Below are 7,022 nucleotides of genomic sequence, written 5' to 3' on the forward strand. Positions count from 1 at the left end.
AAAAGTGAAGATACCATGTTCTTCCAGGGCCAGGACACTAATTAGCCTGCATATTTAGTTTAAGAGAGTCGTTCTAAAAAACATAATAACTATAAGAGTGTAGATGTCCAAGACAGACTCCTGGGAAAGTCTGTGCATACAGGTGTGTGTTGTAGGCGTGTGTTGCAAGATTTCCATGTGATTGTGTTTTTATTTAGATATAGAATCTGTTCTTTTTTAAAGGACTCCTATTGTGCTTTCTTTTGTAATGAGCAAGATCTTTGACAAGGAGAAAATTAGCAATCAACTGACTCTTAATGTGTACTACTTACTAAGGAGTTAACAGTAGTAAAAAGCCTTCTCTATAGGTAAATGCAGTTAATAAATATTTATGTGGGTTCCTACTGTATGCAAGATTTTGTATTTGGTTTGCACCGCATAAATGAACCAATAAAATATCTTCTTTCATGGAGCTCACTATTCAATACAGACGTAGTCTCTATGTAAGTTATTATTAAAATATAACATAATACTACATATATACAACAAACGTTTTTAAAACAAAAATTAAGAGAAAGCTGTTAACTGTATAAAACTGAAAACATGTTTCATGTAGTAGGTAAAATATGAATGGACCTGAAAAAGTGAGCAGTTACTTTTTAAGCAAGTGGAAGAGGCAAGAAAGAGTTTTCAAGGCAAAGAAACACAAAAACAGTAACTGTAAAAAATATGTCGACAAAACCCAGGGCTCTGAAAACTCATTGTGTTTTATATATCGGAAGAGTATTGCAGGGATGCTGGATTATAAAACTGCATCATGGGAAGTGTGGACTCGGGTGTGTCTGCCATGATGAGGAGTTACTTCCCTCTATTACATAGATAATGGAGGCTCATTAACTGTTCTTGAGCATGGGAATGGCATCATTAGATTTGTGTTTAAAAATAATTAAATGGCAGTATGGTGAATGAATTGCGGAGTGCAGAATATGTGAACAGAGTAAATGAAGTACTTATTGAGCTAATTGGATAATGTACAAGAGAACACTGAGCAAATTTATAAATAACTAAGCTACTGAGTATAAATTGCTGATCACTGTTGTGAAGAAAAAAAATGAAACGATGCTTACCTGAGCCATGAAGGTATCAAGGACATTAGAAAATAGTAAATATTTGAGAGCTATTTTAGAGATAACAGTCACAGTAAGCACCTCTTGCAAGGACATTTTGTCCAGGGTATTAGTTTGTGACATGCTTTGGGTATATGACTTCATTTAATTCTGACAATTCTTTCAGGAAAAGCAACCTTACAAATCTTCCAAAAACTCAGGAAACTGAGGAGACATGAGGGTACTTGCTGTGATCTTAAAGTGACAAGTGAAGAGAGGAGGGGAGGCCTGTAGGTCTGCCTCAAGATAATTCTCTTTGGTATTATTACAAAAGGAACTAACACATCTTACGGAGTAGCTAGGACATGAGAGTGAAAATCCTCTATAGTCATCATTAGGAACGTGTTTTTGCAAACTTCAGTTCTTCAGAAGGTTAAATGATGTTATGCAAGATGGAGGACTTAGCATCAATCAAACACAGGATTAAACAAAATAATCAACAAACATGCACTCCACTAAAAGAGACCTATGAGCTCTCAAAGGTTCCTATTGCAAATATCCAACAAAATATGATACAGTAGGTAAGATTTCCTAGATCATAAATCCCTTTTGTAACTTATGATTCTGTGGGACTCGGTGTCCCTGGAACATAATTTGGAGGCTGGTGGTGGACACATCCTACTTTGGGAGCAACGGTGCTGTGGATAAAACAGGCAATTTGACTTAGACATCTAGAATGGCAGATGCCTGGTTGGAAGATGCAAACCAGAGTGGTGCGGATTGAGTCTTAAGAGACAGGTCATAATGGATCACAACTGGAGGTACAGGTGTGCTAGAGCCCCAGGCATTATGTGGGGACAGTGAGGACAAGCTTGGTGGCAAGGCTGAGCTTAATGAAGGAGAGAAGGCTGGAGACGGAAACCAAAGGCACATTCATAAGTACCTCCACACATCAGCAGTTTGTACAAAGCTCAGCTGATGTTTAGTTGACGTTTAAAGCTAATAATCTTTTGTTAAATTCTTTCTAAATACTCAGTTTTGCTAAATTTTAGAACATTTCTGTGCAAACTTAAATCAGACTTTTCCAGTGACCACATTTTCCCCACATAGCTAACTAAGTGGAGATATTAATTTCTTTGTTTATGAAAGTATTAGCCAGGTTAATTTGAGGAGAGATGGCCTTAAGTATGCACAGAACACAACAACACCCCATGACTGTGTTACATAAATTTAAGAAAATACTCTTAGTCTCTGAATGTGAATGTAGCCTTGAATTTTAAACACAAGGTCTCCTATTAGTTTAATCCATGGCAACAGAAACTTTTCTCAAACCAAATAGTTCCAGAAAGATCTATTTTAGCAGCAACATCTGTGAACCATTCTAAAGAGTTGCAATAAAAAATAAAATCATATAATATCTGAACAGAAATAAGAAGAGCCAAATTGGATTCCTCTCTGGAAAACGAGCTTCAAATTGTGTTCTAAACCTACAGACTATTAGGGGGGGAAGGTAAAATAATATCACATTTAAAATATGTAAAAACAAAGAGCATCAGGCAAGCATGCCACTGAGTCCTAGATTTTGTTGAGGACATTGCCAATGTCAAGACCAGTGTTGACCTAAACTGAGCTAGAACTGGAGAGGAAGGGGAGAAACTTTAACCCATCTTTCCACTCTGCTGACCTTCCTCCACTTCGCTTTATAGACTTCTTCTAGGTGAGTACACCCAAGCACAACTTTGGGCCTTGTAAATTCTTATTTACAAAATCTTGTTGTCTGCCCAGTGGATCTCGAAGTCCAACCTAGAGAAACATTAGGGGCTAGAAGGTTTGGGGGCTTTATGGATTGCCTAGTCTGATCTCTTTTCCCATCCCCACTTCAACCCTCAACCTCTTCCCAACCCCTTTCTCCTTTATTAAAAACTAACAATGTGTTTTACTAGCTTAGCATATCCCAAATGCTATCGTTTTAGACTGTTACCAATATAAAACATCATTAATGAAATATTTTATACACTAACTAGTAAGCTTTCAAAACCTAATGTATATTTTGCATGCACAGGACATTTTGATGAATACTAGCATGTTTTGAGGGCTCAGGAAGCATCTGAGGCTGGTGGCTTTCGTATCAAATACTTCGGCATTTATTAATGTATGATGACAATCTACAGCTTTTGGGAAATAGTTTAAATTAGTTTTCCAAGTTTTTTCAATCATAGTAGAATATTCCTAACATAAAATGTACCACTTCCTCCATTTTTAAGTGTGCCATTCAGTGGCATTGGGCCACTCACAATTGTTGCAACCATTGCTGTTATCTGTTTCCAGAACTTAGGCCAGCCCTTGGTAGCCTCTAGTTCACTTTCTGTCTCTGCAGATTGGCCTATTGCTCGCATCTCTTGAAAGTGAAGCCATGAAATATGTGTTGTTATATATCTGGCTTATTTCATGGATCACAGGTCTTGAAAGTTCATCCATGTTTCTCTGCTTGTTGCTCAAGAGATTCCGGTTCACTCTGTGCTCACTAAGCATGCACAAAGCACATTTGTGAACCACTGCTCACACTGTCTCTCTTTCTTACATTTCTTTTTACACATGACTGGCTCCAGACAGCTATATCTCTCCTTTTCTCCAACACTGTTACATGCAGAGTTCCTAATACACTAAATTTGTTCCAAGTTATGTTAGAGCTGTGCAGGATAGTTCTGTGTGGGGTGGCAGAAAGATTCACACAGCCTTGAGTGCACTAGACCTCAGTTTCAAATGCTGTCTCTGTGTCTTATTAGCTAAGTCTTCTGTATAAATTCTTTAAACCTGGCTGATGCTCAATTTCCTTATCTTTATAATGAAGACAGGCCATCGTGTGTAGCATTCCTCAGGACTCTGCTTGGCACAGAAGTCTCAGCAGACACCAATCCCATTTTTAGTGGAGCTTAATCCCAAGCCTGCTTTCCAAATAAGTATGTATCATTGCCAAAGACTAGGGAAAAATGACTTATGTTATCCAACTGTTAAGCCAATGAGATAAATAGTATGTATAGAACCGTATATTTCATAACATGAAGGACCTTAGTAAATGGCTGATCTGTTGTTATTGTTTACAAGTCTAAATTTCAATAAGAAATAAGTTATGTATGATTCACCTTTGGATTTCAGCCAGTATTTAGCAGTGTTTAGCTGATGTTCAGCAATTACTCATGGTATGTGAATCTCCAAAGGGATGGATGAGACTTGGGAGGTATGAAATCACAATTCTGGCTATCTAAAGACAGGTGCAATGGTGGCAATTTGTTTCTTCTTTTCTTTTTTAATTTTGGTTTTGAGACAGAGTTTCTTTGTGTAGTCCTGGCTGTCTTGGAACTCACTCTGTAGAGTAGGCTGGCCTCAAAATCAGAGACCCACCTGAGAAGTGCTGGGATCAAAGGGGTGCACACCACCACATTCAACTGGTAGCATTTATTTCTAAAAGAGTTAAAATGACGACATACCTGTAAGCTTAGCAACCAACTTTCCACGTGAAGAGGCAGGTTGAGCAGAACCCAGGCGAGAACAATGCCTGAAGTTACCTTTTGGGAAAATGAAGTGCATACTTGACTTCTTGGCCTTTTGGCTGCAGTCAAGTGTATTATTTGTTCTTATCAATTTAGTATGTGATACGTTCTCTGTCCAAGGACAAAAAAAAAATCCAATGGATTTTGCAGCAGAAAGAAGGAATGGAGCATGTCCCTTCCACTCATCACATCAGTCTGACACTGTGATTTCTCCTGAAATGGTACACGCCTTCAGTGGTCTTAAAAAACAATCAGTAAATAAAGGATACATACTATAACCCTTTAAAATCAATTTAACCATGGTTAAGTACAAAGTGTGGTTGTGTGAGGTACATCCACATTGTTGTGAACATCATCCTGTAGTTCTCAGATTCTATCCCAACTAAACATTAACTGTCTTCACTCTCTACCCAGCCTTGGCCACTGCCATTTTACATTCTCTTTCTAAGGAGAAAACTTTTGAAAAGAAGATGGACTTTCCTTGCTGAACACTTGGCCTCTCATTACCACAGAAGGTTAAAACAGACAGGAAGCAGCAATATCATGGCACTTGCAGCCTGTCACATGCCTAGTAAATGAGACTGAAACTTGGAACAGGCGGGTCCTCAGCTGGGAAGCCAGGAATGAATGTCAAGTCCTGTCTAAGAAACAAGGGGAGGAGCAGTTCCGGAAGTCCTGGTCAGCCTCTGGATATTCAAAGAGACAAAGGCCAAGAGCTGAATTAGGGGGCGATGCCAGGTCCACAGTCCAAGGTCAAATAGGAGGCACTAACCAGAAGACAGAAAGAATGGAGAAACAGGATGGAGAAGGAAAGGGCAATACACACAATTCTCATGTGTACATCTGACTGTCATGGGGATGTTTTAATGGCCTATCAGGGCTTCCCATGTCATGCTAGGAGAGGCAGACATCACCCTGCTCCAGGTAGACCCAAGGAGGAAGCAGATGAAGGAGGAAAACTTTATATCTCCCCTCGACCAGCTGGCACTCCTAAGAACTGAGGCTCATAAATCTTTTCGCCTGATTTCATCAGTGTAAAGATATGTCTTGGGAGGAGAGAAGGAGAGATATTGAAAAACATGAAACACAACAGGATTTGTCAAGATTCCATCTGCTTTCAGATGAGCCTGCTGGGGAAAGAAGGTGCTTGAGGAAAACAAAGGGGAAAACTCAAAACCCCAAAACTTTTAAACTTTAAAATCATTAATCCCAATGTGTAATCCACTCCACCCATTCTTTTTATAAATGACCTTTGGCTGGTCCAATTCACTGGCCTTTGGCTCCCCTTAGGATCAATTTTCTTACAATTTTCAGGTCTTTGTATATCAAGCAGATTCATTAAATAAAACCAGATACTTTTCTTAGCCTTCTATGGTGACTCTCAAACTTGTTCCATAATCTTGTTTTGACTCCCAAACTTATTCCATAATCTTGTTCGAAGATTAAGTCTCTCTGGTGCACATATCTGCAAACTAAGGTTAACTCAATGAATAAAGCAAAATGAACTTTAATAAATCATTTAGCTACTACAAAAAAATCAATTCCTTGACCACAAAAGACTAGACAATACATTTCCTGCCTTCACAGCACAGGTGTGTTACCTGGAACACCTGTAGGCACACAGGTAATTGACAATAAAGCCTCAAGCAGATGCAAGCTGAGCAGACCATTGGATGAAGGCCCTATTATTTCTACACTGAGACCAAGGATGCAGTGATGTATGGATATTCGTGGGCCCTTTGTTCTTGGATCTCACAATCTAATGTGGAATAGAGGAACTGATATTCTAATGTAGAACAAAGAATGACACATGATGGTGATATCCCATGCATGAGATGTTATAGGATGATGATAAACATCAATGTGATAATGACAGTTAGAGAAGAGATTTGCAGAGTGGGAACCCTAACTTTGCTTTTGTTCTTTTTCAGTGGGCAAACAGGCATGCATGATTCATCCTCTTGCAACCCCAGCTTCTGCTGCTACCCACTGACCGCATCATGGTGCTCACGCTCTGGAGCCTCTGGACCAATCTGGGGCACCGAGTTGGTTGTCTTCCTACTTTTCTGCATTGATCTGTCTCCATCCTTGCCTGATGTCCTTATTGCTTGTCCTCTGGTGCCCGAGTTTTCTATTTTTTTCTCCAACTCATTTTGACAATTTTATTTATTTTAATTGTGATTTGCTGGCATAAAATCAAATGTTGGCATAACTGCATCCCTTCTAAGGTTGAGGAGAGAATCCATTTTCTTGCCTTTCCCAGCTTCTGGAGAGTGACACATCCCTTGGCTTATGGCCTTCTTCCCCAGTCTCTAAGCTCAGGGGTGTAGCACCTCCTTACCCCTACCCAACAGCTGCTTTTCTTCTTCTGACAGCAGTTGAAAGA

General features: G+C 39.3%; 1 non-coding gene across 1 annotated transcript; it reads left to right on the plus strand.

Moving 5' to 3' along the window:
* Window positions 1-4,678: 4,678 nt before the first annotated feature.
* LOC131920228 (U2 spliceosomal RNA) lies at window positions 4,679-4,868 on the plus strand. The gene has a single exon (XR_009381574.1). It is a non-coding gene; the product is annotated as a U2 spliceosomal RNA (small nuclear RNA).
* Window positions 4,869-7,022: the final 2,154 nt, after the last annotated feature.

This window comes from Peromyscus eremicus, chromosome 9 (assembly GCF_949786415.1).
Source record: "Peromyscus eremicus chromosome 9, PerEre_H2_v1, whole genome shotgun sequence".
NCBI classification, from domain to species: Eukaryota; Metazoa; Chordata; class Mammalia; order Rodentia; family Cricetidae; genus Peromyscus; species Peromyscus eremicus.